The 16,084-nt window shown below is 35.4% G+C and overlaps 1 protein-coding gene across 1 annotated transcript in view; it reads right to left on the bottom strand.

Annotated features, from left to right (window-relative positions):
* LOC141461362 (neuronal calcium sensor 1-like) overlaps positions 1 to 16,084 on the bottom strand; it is a 340,287-nt gene that overhangs the window by 269,068 nt on the left and 55,135 nt on the right. The window lies entirely within an intron of this gene.

Here is a 16,084-nt window from a genome sequence, read left to right on the forward strand (position 1 = left end):
TCTGGGAGGTTTAAGATTGTCCAGGAAGCTTTGCTTTACACTCTTTCTCCTAAGTAGTTACTATCAGATGTTAGGGTGGAATTCAACCTTCCCTGGGGTGCACTGTTACCAGAGAGGGTTTATTCTCGATTCCCTAAGGATTTCCTTAGACTAGAGACCGTAGACTGGGACGCAAATCCAGCTGCCAGAATATTTGATTCTAGATATTGATTTTGGTGTTGATCGATAGTTTAACTGAGATTCTGACTATTAGCACTTATTAACTCTATAAATGTTACTTTTTCAGTTACTGGTTGGTCCGCTGTTCGGTCCTAGAACTCTTAATTTAAATTCAAATGACCATAAAATTAATCAAGAAAAATACAAATAAATTAGATTCTTGACCATTATTATCAAAATTACTCAATTAACTTTAACACAAGAAATTGCTGTATAATGTTTATTACTACTACAAACATCTAGATCAATTCTGAAAATGAAATGTGTAACTTGCCTTTGTAAATAATAACATGAGTCTTCTTTGCGGCCCATCAAAGGTGTAATTGAAGGAAAACTAACTAGGTAATTTACTTTCGTCTTTTCAAAGATTGATCGTTACCACCTGCTACTGGCAGTAAATTACTTGTGAAGTCTAACCGTTCTAATTTTGCGGTTCAACAGCAAATAGATAAATAGTCTTTGAAATGAATTACACTTGGCTGTAGCGGAAAGTGCTGAGAAGTGAAGATAAAATAACCACGAGAGGAAGAGTGTTGACTGCCCCCAAGATTAAGTGTTAATAGAGGAAGTGATGTCCACCTGAAGTGAAAGCAGGTGGCCACTTACAAATGATGCGGTTTGATGTGCAAGTCAGGTGCCAACCAGTTGCAGAAACAGTTTATTTTGTATAGATCAAGCAGGTCTTTCGACATTCGCTAGGAGCAGGTCTTAGGAAAGAATGGTTTCCTGTAAAGGTATAAGCGAGATGATCGCAAGACTTACTTCATAAGAAAAATAAACAACCAAAAAAAACTTGTTATATATCTAGATTATTTTCAATTATTAATAATGCCTAGTTTTTGAAAATTTGAATTTCCTGAATTGGTTAATTTAATCCAAGTTAGTTGACGGTGAAAATTAGATTTTATTAAAAACCCAAAGTTTTTTTTAGAAATTTATTTCGTTATTTACAATGTGTATATACACACACATACAATAAGTAAATAGGCAGAATAAAAGATAAATGGATGCGTGAAATGCAGGAGGAGAGAAACTACTCAGTGGTAGCACTCTCTACAGGATATTAATGATCTTTAGGTCTGCAGACTGCAAGGAAGTCGCAGTGCTACTGGCGATTCAGTCGGCGAGTATTGTTAGGGATGTCGGAGGAGGCGAGAGATAGTGCAAGAGGATTAGAGCAAGTGGAGAGAGCAGTATAGTACTGACAATTCAGTTGTCGAGGAGGATTGTTAGGGATGTCAGAGGAGGCGAGAGACTGTACTAGAGGATTTGAGCAAGTAGAGAGAGCAGTATAGTACTGGCGATTCAGTCGGCGTGGAGGGTTGTTAGGGTTGTCAGAGGAGGCGAGAGACTGTACTAGAGGATTAGAGCTAGTAGAGAGAGCAGTATAGTACTGACAATTCAGTTGTCGAGGAGGATTGTTAGGGATGTCAGAGGAGGCGAGAGACTGTACTAGAGGATTTGAGCAAGTAGAGAGAGCAGTATAGTACTGGCGATTCAGTCGGCGTGGAGGGTTGTTAGGGTTGTCAGAGGAGGCGAGAGACTGTACAAGAGGATTTGAGCAAGTAGAGAGAGCAGTATGGAACTTGAGATAGTCTTGGCGAGTTGTTTGTACGAATGGGATGCTGAGGTCGTTGTGAAGAGTGAGGTTAGTAACCGTAGAAAGAAGCGTCAGCTATCTGTCGGAGAAGTTTTGATTGAAATGTTTGTACTGTCCGTATATTTGTAGGTTTGGCTGAACCCCACAGCTGTAGTAGTCCGTTAAGTCCACATAGGTTAAAGTTAAAAACCAGAAAACAGAATGATGCTGGCTGCAGGCTGCATTATACTCCTCCCAGACATCTTTCTTACAAATAAATAAATAATTTACAACAAAAATTTATTTACCTTACAAATTATGTTATATCCTTCAATACATTTAAAAAAATATCAACCTTTCTACAGGATAAATGCCCCATCTTTACCCATCTTATTTCTTGCATCAAAATATATGGAAATATATTTCATCAGATAAGTCCCGCTGTGACGTTGAAGAAAAACTGGTGGGGAGATAGATGTGTATTGAGTTTGTTGTAGGGTATTGATAAAGTGGGATGCTGCCTTACAATTTCTCTCTCGAAGGACCATCTGCTTATATTCTGCCCATTTCTTAGCGCGTGATATATCGATCTAGAATAGGAATGGAACTTCATATTTAAAAAGAAATGAACATGGAAGAATAAAACAAGAAAGAGATGAAAAAAGGTAATATTGGAGGCTGAATTGTTTATTATTACATTGGCTCACTGTTGACTGTGAGCAAGTACAGCAAATTGAATCAAAAAATTTTTATTCGTTCAATAATCAATGAACCGGAAATGGACTTTAATAACTAGTTCTTCTTCGTAGGACATTATTTCATACTTCCTCCTTGTAACAATAAATATTGCAAATCATGCAGAGTTTGAATTTTAAGTTTTATGCAGAAATAAATATGTTTCCCGGTTCCCACAGGAAGAAGAAGCAGATAATTGTTAAAATAAGATAAATAACCGAAAGAAGCTTTAAAGCTCTAGCCCTGGCGCTCTTCATCGCTTGAATGCAATTCAATTTATTTTCACGGCCGGTAGGAGATAAATCTAGTGGTGGAACACATAATGAAATCAAATAGTCTTAGCTCCCAGCATCCAACTCTAATCCCTTTTTAATTTGGAATATACGTAGGTCATTTTCCCTGTTTAATAAAATAAATTAACTTTTTATTATTACTCATTAACCTGCAATTAAGTTCTTTCCAATAAATATCCAAATTGGGTTTTAGTAATTTAGTTTTAAGAAGGTTTAATTCGATTTATTGGGAGAAATATTCGACGAAAATAAGACGCGTTTGTTCAGACTTGAACTGTAAATGTTCTTACCTAAACTTCGTCTAGAAACTTACAACCATAAAGAGGCTCCAATGTGATTCCAGAGAGCACCAGAATCGGGTAGCGTTGAGGGAACCAAGATTTATGAGACCATTTTGAGACTTTATCTCGGTAAGCCTATGGCAACAGGTGGAGCATCTGTTGAGATCTGTTTTTTTTTTTTTCTTTCTTGGTATTTTAAGGCTATTTTGATTTTTTTAAAAGGGTATCTTGCCCTAGGCTTACCAATATTACAGCCTTAGAATAGCAATAGAAGTGATTTTTATCGATTTAGCTATCGTTGTTTCTAAAATCTTTATAAATTTTACTCATTTTATTCTTTAAAAACTGTTTGGCGGCTCAGTGTAAGAAAAAAGTAGAAATTAAATCAAACCACAGTCTAGCGTACAGTCTTCCGCTTTAGCATTTGGTCTTCCGGTATAAAATCAGGTTTAAAAATATAAACTATGTATTCTAGGTACCCAAATCCGGTCTGCCTTGAAATGAGCCTTCTCCATTCTCTTACAAACATAAAAGACTTAGAGAACATAATTCCTTAATACCATTAGCTTCAACTTTCCTCACTTTTTCGCTGTATAGCTTCTGCTCCAATGTCCCTAAAACTATGTAAGAAAGTCTTAAGGGTTTAGGACATTGGTAACTATTTATGTATCATGTGAATACAGTTTCCAAAAAAAAAAAAAAGAAAAAAATAGATTATATTTTTGTATAATCGGGTAATCTACAAAACTGAAAGACATCCTCTTTGTTTTAAGCAACATTTTAGCTAGAAATAGCTGCATATTTTAGCTTTCACATCTTCAGAAATATTTAATTTTATTACAAAGAATATTTTTAGATTATTCTGGTAAATATGATGCGTTTTATTTTGTTAAATAGAAACCAATTAATGACAGAAAGAGTGTCTGTGTGCAATGAGTTAGTGCATTTAACTATGGAAGCTAAAAGTAAGGAAGCCCCGGCCGGCATTTTTAGCATGTTCAACAGATCAAAAGAATCTTATTCTAGTACAGAATAAGCTCTTTTTTTTTCCAATATTCACACACTAATGCTATTTAGCCCCGTTCTTATTGGTATTTCCTTTTATTTGTGCGTGTGTTTAGCTCCCATTTCTTGTTTATGAAGACATATGTTGCCCATAAACATCATGTATTATTTATTATTGCTAATACTTCAAATAACAGCATGCGATCTTGTTTTTTTTTTTAAATTTTATTTTATTTAAAAATAATATTATGGACAACTTGGTTTAAAAATAATTATTTACTGGAAATAACCTCTGGAATTTCATAGAACTTTATCAAAAGTTATTGTTAGTTATATCAAAAGTTATTGGCTCAAAAAAGAACTCTGTCAAAATTGATACAGACTCCTCTTTCGGCCATGTTTCCTCCCAAAATAATTCCTGGTATCTAGTTGTAAGTTGTAAGGAGGATATTCTTTCCAACAACAATACCAGGAGAATATCCCTGGTTTCTCAACTTACTTTGGAATTGTTGTTCATTGTTTTTGGTGACTGATTCATAGTTTCAATAGGATGAAAAAATAATTGCCATTTCAGTCAGTGATACATTTATTCTGCCGAGCTTTCGACCTAGGGACTAGGTCATCTTCAGGGCTAGTTTACAAAGTAATATTTTTACATTTCAGGGTTGGTGTGTCTTCTGTCTTGTCTGTTCATGGACTGAAATGTCATTTATCTGTTATCACGAATGAAATGGCAATTATTTTTTCATCTTGCTTTGGAATGGTATCTTTGCAGTGGTATTATGAAATATACTACCAACTTCATATAGCTGGTGGGGCTGATGCCTTTTACGAGAGACAGGAGGCAGGAGAAGAAGTTTAAGGACAAAACACCAAGGAAAACTCACAAGATGTTCATTTAATTAAGTCAGAAAATAAAAAACCTTGATCCAGAAAAGTTCAATGAATATTTGGTGCATTTAACTGACAAAATGATGGGTGTCAGCATCCCTGTCCTGGAGATTAAGTAATGAAACACCATCAATTGGATTCAAAATGGTTTTTAAAGCATGTATTGATAATTTCCAAAGGATGCACAAACAAAGTAATGCACAGATTCAATTATAAAATCTTGTTTCTTTGTAAAGAAAACAATACATCGTTAACAAATGTTTAATAAATAAGTCCTGGTTTCTGGTAATTTTCCTGAAATGAAATGAACGTCTGTTCATGGAAAAGATGGTTGTTTTACAATAGTCTTATACCAATAACTATTGTTACAGTATTAAGCATTAAGGAACAGTATTAAGGAACAAATTACTTGATGAATCAATTGAGCTAGTCTCAGTACAGCTAAAGAGAACTATATTCAACTATAGAAAGCAGTTTTACCTGAAGTAAAAGAATTATTGGAGGACTTCGATATGACCTCGCATGCAACAAGTGCTGGAAAAACTAAATTTATTATCTGTGGAAAAAACCTTGGAAGTTTAACGAATCACTGGCTGACAGAACGGAGTATGTGTTTACTAAAGGAATCAGTGCATGGGTTTCTTCAACGATCGGAACTAGAGCCTTTTCTGTTCCAGATATTTGTTGTGAACGATTCCAGAAAATGAGATTCTGTTTCCCAACAATGTTTACTATCATAGCCATAAAACTAATCAAGCAGCGGGCTACAAAATAATTATAATAAATTTAGCTAGAAAATATTAATTAACTTTTGAAATTAAAAGATTTCCTGAACAATAAAGATTGTACACCCTCTTTGCACCTGATAACTCACAAGATATCTTATCACAATGGGGCTATCACAAGATAGTGAACTAACGTGAACAACTTCACAAAATTAAGTGAAAATTGTGACACGAGCAGTGCAGAGGTTTCAAGAAAGGATTTCCGCTGCGAATTCGTGCGTACAGCCAAAGGAAGTTTGTAAGATCTTTTCTTACGTCTCTCTTTATTTAATAGCATCTTAAGAAGGGACCAAGTAGCAATTTGAGGCAAGCATTATAACTATATTTGGAGCAAGGAAAATGTTGACTTAGCTTGCAGAAAATTGGTGAAATCCATTTTCATTTCTTTAAGATATGGCTAGAAAATAAAATGAAATAGAATTCTGGCTGTAACCGGACACTAAACTAGTCAAACTTATCCTAAAAACGTATACCTTCTCTCATTGTAACCAAGTAACCATTGGTTTCCGCCATACAGCTAGCGTCGTCTAGGTGCTTATCACTAGAATATCACTCACTCTCCATTCTTACCTACAAATACATTCGCTTCACACATTCATCATTCTACTATATACTGCTATTTACATAAACTACTGCTAATGGATGGAGCAGCACTCTGTGCTCCTGCCATCCTTATAGCTTAACCCAAAATTAAAATCACGTAATCCTTCTCTAAGCATTTTCTTCCATTCATTCTAATTCGGCTATAGCTTTTAAATACATTCATATTTCATTGCTAGCTCTGCTATCGACTTAAGCACATAAATGTTGGTGGAGAAAATAATGTCTTCGTAGCGAAATGGTGCATCTAAATACCTATATATATCGTCAAACATTCGTTTCCTTTCTACCACATAACGTGGACATATCATTATTACATGTTTGAAATCCTCCTCCTCATTGCAATCTACGCAAAGAGGAGAGGACCTTTTGTTGATCCTGTGTAGATACGATCCGCATACCGCGTGGTTCGCTCTCAGCCTGCTTATTGTCGTAACAACCCATTTATTAGTGACAGTTCCCTTAAACCATGGTTGTCTAGGTAACTGATCTGCCATAGTTTTATAGAATCTACCTTTATCACCATTATTGTAATCTGTATGCCATTTTTGAATTGTTCTTTATTCTTGAATTCCCGTTTATATATTTTTAAATAAAATTCTAAATATGTAAATTAATTTTTTTTTTTAAATGTATTTGATTATATAAACAAATGTATTCCAGTTTATGAAATAGGAATGCTAAATTCCTTTTTGTAGTTGACAGATTTAGTGAACGGATGAAATACATACGTATATTGAAACGGTTTGTAGCTGTGAGTCTGCAGTTGACATCATTTAACCCAGTTGTAGATTATCTAACCTAAGGCTAGAATGTGTGGATTTGTAAATTAGATGCTATAATTAAATAATTTCTGTAAATAAATTTTTAAAAAAAGTTTTTTTTTGTTTGTGAATAGTGTCATGGCTGAAATGATTTCAAATATTTACAGGAAATTAAAACAAAATTTAAGACAATAGTAATGCCTATTTTTTTTTTAAGGCGAGCTTTATGTCCAACTACCCAAATTAGGTGCCTTGGACTGAGGCGAATAGCAAACATACTTCACTATAAATTTCTCATATTAACCATTAAATAGAATCGAATCCACTAACCAGCAATACATCTTAGCATTGCGGGTCTAGCCTATAACCGCCTAACAAACTTTACTATAAATTTCTCATATTAACTATTAAATAGAATCGAATCCACTAACCAGCAATACATCTTAGCATTGCGGGTCTAGCCTATAACCGCCTAACATACTTTACTATAAATTTCTCATATTAACTATTAAATAGAATCGAATCCACTAACCAGCAATACATCTTAGCATTGCGGGTCTAGCCTATAACCGCCTAACAAACTTTACTATAAATTTCTCATATTAACTATTAAATAGAATCGAATCCACTAACCAGCAATACATCTTAGCATTGCGGGTCTAGCCTATAACCGCCTAACAAACTTTACTATAAATTTCTCACATTAACCATTAAAGAAAATCGAATCCACTAACCAGCAATACATCTTAGCATTGCGGGTCTAGCCTATAACCGCCTAACATACTTCACTATAAATTTCTCATATTAACCATTAAATAGAATCGAATCCACTAACCAGCAATACATCTTAGCATTGCGGGTCTAGCCTATAACCGCCTAACAAACTTTACTATAAATTTCTCACATTAACCATTAAATAAAATCCAAGATCTAGACCAGGAATCGAATCCACTAACCAGCAATACATCTTAGCTTTGCGGGTCTAGCCTATAACCGCCTAACATACTTTACTATAAATTTCTCATATTAACCATTAAATAAAATCCAAGATCTAGACCAGGAATCGAATCCACTAACCAGCAATACATCTTAGCTTTGCGGGTCTAGCCTATAACCGCCTAACATACTTTACTATAAATTCTTCATATTAACCATTAAATAAAACACAAGACCTAGACCGGGAATCGAATCTACTAACCAACAATACATCTTAGCTTTGCGGGTCTAGTCTCTAACTCTAACCGCTCAGCTACCGTGGCGCCTAAATTTAAGACAATAATCAAATTTTTTCAAAATATTGAAATGCATGTATCTTCCAGATACAAGTAAATCAGAAGTCCATCTAGTTACTACCCATTGGTGTCTATCCCATGATTCAATAATTGAACTCCACCTAGAGGTAGGGCTCTGTCTCAGTCGACTTGTGGGATTGTTTATGGAGGTGTTAAGACATACGAGGGAACAGATGTACAAACTGGATTCACACAACACTCACGCTAGTTTTCTGTAAGTTACCGCCGGTTACCTCAATACTGGTGAGGTGTTTTTAAATTGAAACATTTTCACCATTAAAATATTTGAAAAAATTGTAAAACTTTGCAGTGAAAATCAAGTTCAAATTAACCGCTTCTATTCACCTGCTTTAATTCATGTAAATCCATGGGTCTAACATTCCTTCATTCTATTAGCATACTAATGAAATACTTGTCCATGGCTAACAGATCCGGATACAACTTGTTAGATTGTAGTGTATATCCGTAATCACTTTGAAATAACTAATTTTAACGTAGTTAATAGAATTAATTTCCGTTTTATAACAAACCGCTTGGTGACAAAGGAAAAGCGATTTTCACAAATTAAGAAAATGTTTTAGTTAATTTTGGCTTAACCGAATATTTTCACGTAATTTATGGCTCGATAAGCACCTTTAGGAGCTTTTTTGATGTAACTTATCGTATTTTCCTTCCAACAGCTGGCAGAACCTAGATTAGATAAAGGTGATAATGGAGTGCGTTTTATACAATGAATCTGGATGTTTTATTACAATTGAATACCCCAATTCAAGAGTTTAATTAAGAAGATACTAATAAATTAGGTAGACGAAATACTGGAAGCCTTGTAATTATTACACCTGTTCCTATTTAGGGCTCTAAAACTGGATAAGATAACTGTGGAAGTCATCTTACTACTCTAACTTCAGCCCTTTCCTTGAACCAAAATAGTTTATTAGATAGCCAAGTAACCTAGCTGACCCGTTAAGCAATGAATACCAGCAATTATGTCTTATCGGGTCCTAGGAGCCAAAAAAAGTAATAAATTTTTGTACGCTGTGATACAGTTTTCCTTCATTTTTGAAGTTCTATTTCCAAAATAGATCGACCTGAAGTGTATATTCTAGCTCTGCTACCAATATCGGTGGTGATAGACAAAATGCACTGCCTTGCTGGCCATTCTAGCTCTTATTTCTTGAATTTTCCTTTTCTTTGGTCAGTTCTGTGTCCAAAATAGATCGACCTAATATGTATATTCTAGCTCTGCTACTGATATACGTAGTCATAGACAAAATACACTTCTTTGCAGGCCATTCTAGCTCTTATTTCTTGGTTTTTCCTTCACTTTTTGTAGTTCAGTTTCCAAAATAGATCGACCTTATGTGTATATTCTAGCTCTGCTACAAATATCGGTGGTGATAGACAAAAGGCACTGCCTTGCTGGCCATTCTTGCTCTTATTTCTTGGTTTTTCCTTCACTTTTTGTAGTTCAGTTTCCAAAATAGATCGACCATATGTGTATATTCTATCACTGCTCTTAATATCAGTGGTAATAGACAAAATGCACTGCCTTGCTGGCCATTCTTGCTCTTATTTACTAGTTTTTACTTCACTTTTTGTAGTTCAGTTTCCAAAATAGACAGCTCTAATGAGTATAATCTAGCCCTGCTCTTAATATTGGTAGTAATAGACAAAATACACTGCCTTGCTGGCCATTCTAGCTCTTAATTTGTGATTTTTCCTTCTATTTTGTTAGTTCTGTGTGCAAAATAGATCGACCTAATTAGTACATTCTAGCACTGCTCTTAATATTGGAAGTAATAGACAAAATGCATTGCCTTACTGGCCATTCTAGCTCTTATTTCTTGAATTTTCCTTTTCTTTGGTCAGTTCTGTGTCCAAAATAGATCGACCTAATGTGTATATTCTAGCACTGCTCTTTATATCAGTGGTGATAGACAAAATGCACTGCCTTGCTGGCCATTCTAGCTCTTATTTCTTGAATTTTCATTTTCTTTGGTCAGTTCTGTGTCCAAAATAGATCGACCTAATATGTATATTCTAGCAGTGCTCTTAATTTTAGTAGTAATAGACAAAATGCACTGCCTTGCTGGCCATTCTTGCTCTTATTTCCTGGTTTTTCCTTCACTTTTTGTAGTTCAGTTTCCAAAATAGATCGACCTAATGTGTATATTCTAGCACTGCTCTTAATATCAGTGGTGATAGACAAAATACACTGCTTTGCTGGTCATTTTAGCTCTTATTTTGTGATTTTTCCTTCTCTTTTGTTAGTTCTGTGTCCAAAATAGACAGATCTAATGAGTATAATCTAGCCCTGCTCTTAATATTGGTAGTAATAGACAAAATGCACTGCCTTGCTGGCCATTCTAGCTCTTATTTCCTAGTTTTTCCTTCTCTTTTTGTAGTTCAGTTTCCAAAATAGATCGACCTAATGTGTATATTCTAGCACTGCTCTTAGTATCAGTGGTGATAGACAAAATACACTGCCTTGCTGGTCATTTTAGCTTTTATTTTGAGATTTTTCCTTCTCTTTTGTTAGTTCTGTGTCCAAAATAGACAGATCTAATGAGTATAATCTAGCCCTGCTCTTAATATTGGTAGTAATAGACAAAATGCACTGCCTTGCTGGCCATTCTAGCTCTTATTTTCTGAATTTTCCTTTTCTTTGGTCAGTTCTGTGTCCAAAATAGATCGACCTAATATGTATATTCTAGCACTGCTCTTAATATTAGTAGTAATAGACATAAGGCACTGCCTTGCTGGCCATTCTTGCTCTTATTTCCTGGTTTTTCCTTTTCTTTTGTTAGCTCTGTGTCTAAAATAGATCGACCTATTGTATATATTCTAGCACTGCTCTTAATATTAGTAGCAATAGACAAAAGGCACTGCCTTGCTGGCCATTCTTGCTCTTATTTCCTGGTTTTTCCTTTTCTTTAGTTAGTTCTGTGCCCAAAATAGATCGACCTATTTAGTATATTCTAGCACTGCTCTTAATATTAGTAGCAATAGACAAAAGGCACTGCCTTGCTGGCCATTCTTGCTCTTATTTCCTGGTTTTTCCTTTTCTTTTGTTAGCTCTGTGTCTAAAATAGATCGACCTATTGTATATATTCTAGCACTGCTCTTAATATTAGTAGCAATTAACAAAAGGCACTGCCTTGCTGGCCATTCTTGCTCTTATTTCCTGGTTTTTCCTTTTCTTTTGTTAGTTCTGTGCCCAAAATAGATCGACCTATTTAGTATATTCTAGCACTGCTCTTAATATTAGTAGTAATAGACAAAAGGCACTGCCTTGCTGGCCATTCTTGCTCTTATTTCCTGGTTTTTCCTTTTCTTTTGTTAGCTCTGTGTCTAAAACAGATCGACCTATTGTATATATTCTAGCACTGCTCTTAATATTAGTAGCAATAGACAAAAGGCACTGCCTTGCTGGCCATTCTTGCTCTTATTTCCTGGTTTTTCCTTTTCTTTTGTTAGCTCTGTGTCTAAAATAGATCGACCTATTGTATATATTCTAGCACTGCTCTTAATATTAGTAGCAATTGACAAAAGGCACTGCCTTGCTGGCCATTCTTGCTCTTATTTCCTGGTTTTTCCTTTTCTTTTGTTAGTTCTGTGCCCAAAATAGATCGACCTATTTAGTATATTCTAGCACTGCTCTTAATATTAGTAGCAATAGACAAAAGGCACTGCCTTGCTGGCCATTCTTGCTCTTATTTCCTGGTTTTTCCTTTTCTTTTGTTAGCTCTGGGTCTAAAATAGATCGACCTATTGTATATATTCTAGCACTGCTCCTAATATTAGTAGCAATAAACAAAAGGCACTGCCTTGCTGGCCATTCTTGCTCTTATTTCCTGGTTTTTCCTTTTCTTTTGTTAGTTCTGTGTCCAAAATAGATCGACCTAATTAGTATATTCTAGCACTGCTCTTAATATTAGTAGCAATAGACAAAAGGCACTGCCTTGCTGGCCATTCTTGCTCTTATTTCCTGGTTTTTCCTTTTCTTTTGTTAGTTCTGTGTGCAAAATAGATCGACCTAATTAGTATATTCTAGCACTGCTCTTAATATTAGTAGCAATAGACAAAAGGCACTGCCTTGCTGGCCATTCTTGCTCTTATTTCCTGGTTTTTCCTTTTCTTTTATTAGCTCTGTGTCTAAAATAGATCGACCTATTGTATGTATTCTAGCACTGCTCTTAATATTAGTAGGAATAGACAAAAGGCACTGCCTTGCTGGCCATTCTTGCTCTTATTTCCTGGTTTTTCCTTTTCTTTTGTTAGCTCTGTGTCTAAAATAGATCGACCTAATTAGTATATTCTAGCACTGCTCTTAATATTAGTAGTAATAGACAAAAGGCACTGCCTTGCTGGCCATTCTTGCTCTTATTTCCTGGTTTTTCCTTTTCTTTTGTTAGCTCTGTGTCTAAAATAGATCGACCTATTGTATATATTCTAGCACTGCTCTTAATATTAGTAGCAATAGACAAAAGGCACTGCCTTGCTGGCCATTCTTGCTCTTATTTCCTGGTTTTTCCTTTTCTTTTGTTAGTTCTGTGCCCAAAATAGATCGACCTATTTAGTATATTCTAGCACTGCTCTTAATATTAGTAGCAATAGACAAAAGGCACTGCCTTGCTGGCCATTCTTGCTCTTATTTCCTGGTTTTTCCTTTTCTTTTGTTAGCTCTGTGTCTAAAATAGATCGACCTATTGTATATATTCTAGCACTGCTCTTAATATTAGTAGCAATTGACAAAAGGCACTGCCTTGCTGGCCATTCTTGCTCTTATTTCCTGGTTTTTCCTTTTCTTTTGTTAGTTCTGTGCCCAAAATAGATCGACCTATTTAGTATATTCTAGCTCTGCTCTTAATATTAGTAGTAATAGACAAAAGGCACTGCCTTGCTGGCCATTCTTGCTCTTATTTCCTGGTTTTTCCTTTTCTTTTGTTAGCTCTGTGTCTAAAACAGATCGACCTATTGTATATATTCTAGCACTGCTCTTAATATTAGTAGCAATAGACAAAAGGCACTGCCTTGCTGGCCATTCTTGCTCTTATTTCCTGGTTTTTCCTTTTCTTTTGTTAGCTCTATTTTAAAAATTTAATCAAGTATATTGTATAATCAAAAACTAAAGTAGTTATCCGTGGTGGGAACCGCTCTCTTAGCAGGTTCGGAAATAATAAATCTTTCTCGCGCGTAATTCGTCCAATAAATCCTTCCAGTCATTAGAGGGACTATTTTTGAAATATCTACATAACTCTGCCATAGCCGGTTCCAAGCCCGGTTGAGAAAGGAGGAGGGAAGTAGGAACCGCATTAGGTTTTGGAGTTTTCTTCATCAATCCACAGGAATCAACTGCTGTCATCAAAATACTTGCCAACTGTTTTCGGCAGCCCTAGAATTCAGAAAGCCCTGTGAGAAATCTTTGTCCTAATGTGAAGTCTGATCTTAAGCAGACATTTTCTTAGACAGGGAGCCATCCAGAAATCTTTTTCATGTTTTTGCTGTTACTTCTTTCTATCCCAAAACTTAGCTTAACCTCAAAGTAACCTGACTGTATTTTCTTTTCCTCAAAAACGATTTTTGAGTGAATTAAAATGGTACCCTGATTACTAGCTTCTTATTCCCATATAATCTCCGAGATTAAACTGGATACAGCTTCCTGACGCGTGAATTTCCGTCTGCAAGACGCTGGGGAAAGTATCCACAGGCTCTGAACTGCGTGATACTGTTTGCCTCTCAGGAGATAATCACCCAATCATTTTCCCTATGATTGCTAGTTTTTCCAATTCCAGAAAAAGGTAGATTCCCTGTCCTACGCTTTCCACTTCACAGTACTTAACTTCAAGAGATTCAAGATCGGAAAGCCAGCCGCCAAGGTGTTCTATAGTCTTCAGTGGTTATTGTGATAGTAGCTTCTTCTCATTTGATTCTGTTTTTGTACATTACAGCCAATACATTTTGAGATAAAAGAGCTGAAAACCAGGCCTAAAGTGTTGGAATTCATACAGAATCATCACTGTAGTATAAATGAAGTACATTTACATATTATACGCCAAAGTATACCATGGTCTAACCACAAAACAATTACAGCTTGATTTAATTAAATTGGCCACTTTAAATAAACAAAATGTTAATTATTGTTTATGTATGGTGCGTGAAAACATATTACGTAATTTTGTAGGACTAGAACTTTGCCCAAAGTATTATTATGGTAGAGGTACTTTGGGTCAGGGCTGTTTAGAACGGGTTACTACTTAAAGCTGAGCTTGCCACCTGCAATAATTCCTAGATCATCTACGCTTCAACTACTTTACTAACTTTCCACAAAATGCTTTAATTAATTGTAATCAAATATGTGGAAAAATTTTAAATTTCTATATCGTTTCCGCTCTTAAAATAGGAAGTATTACGAACGTGCTTTTTGGTTTTAAGTTTTCATATTTGGAGTTTTAAGGTCTTGTGAACTTAAATAAATAGATAGGTTAATATTTATGAATGACATGAGATGACATCTCTCTGTCTCGCTCCTCCCTTCCTTCGATTAATAAGGAATAAGGGATAAGAATTAATAAGGTAGAAAGGAAACGAATGTTTGACGACTTATACAGGTATTTAGATGCACCATTTCGCTGCGAAGACATAATATTCTCCACCAACATCTATGTGCTTAAATCAGAGCTAGCAAAGAAATATGAGTGTATTTAAAAGTTATAGCTGATTAGAATGAATGGAAGAAAATGATTAGAGAAGGATTACGGTGATTTTAATTTCGGTTAAGCTATAAGGATGGCAGGAATATAGAGTACTGATCCATCCATTAGTTGTAAGTTTGTATGTAAATAGTTGTATATAGTAGAGGGATGAATGTGTGAAGCGAATGTATTTATAAGTAAGAATGGAGAGTGAGTGATATTCTAGTGATAAGCATCTAGACGATGCTGGCTGTATGGCGGAAGCCAATGCCAAAACAAAAAGGCAAAAAAGAAAAAAAAAAATAAAGAACTTATAACACTCACGAGTGGAGAAGTAACCCAGCGGTGGTAACACTCCAATAAAATTTTATTTTCTATTAAATCTCGTCATCAGAGAGGAGAGCGCCGAGGCCTCTTTACTTTTAAGACATCCAAAAGTGTTGCCTGGAAATATTCTGGAAGATAGAGTTGGTATCAGTGAGGGATTGTGATGAGATTGAATGTTTAAGATGGAATTTTCTTGTTACAGGTTTCAGCAACTTGTGTGACGAAAAGAATGTTTAAGTCTGAGTGAATGGTTTGTTTTGGTGACGTAGAAAGGAGCGTCAAACTATAGAGCAAAGAATTTTAGATTGCAAGGACTGGGATCCTTTGCAGATTTGAGCGTTTGGTTGAACCCCCATAGTTCGATGCCATAAACCCAGACTGGCTCTAACATACTTACATACGAGTATAAAAGTATTTTGTTGTAGAGACTGAGTTTTGATCTGTTCTCTAATAGCCTTTTTCAGTTGTCGGAAGCGTCTGTTGAGTTCTATTCTCTTAAGTCGTGTATCAGGATTCCATGTATGTCTTGCATGTCGAATAAAAGCCCAAGATAGCGGACTACGTTGTCTGCTGGTAAAGGAATAAGATTGTAAAAGACAGGAGGAAGAGTGATACTTC

The sequence above is a fragment of the Rhodnius prolixus genome, unplaced genomic scaffold (assembly GCF_049639745.1).
Source record: "Rhodnius prolixus isolate KJV_2025 unplaced genomic scaffold, Rpr scaffold_6, whole genome shotgun sequence".
Lineage (NCBI taxonomy): Eukaryota > Metazoa > Arthropoda > Insecta > Hemiptera > Reduviidae > Rhodnius > Rhodnius prolixus.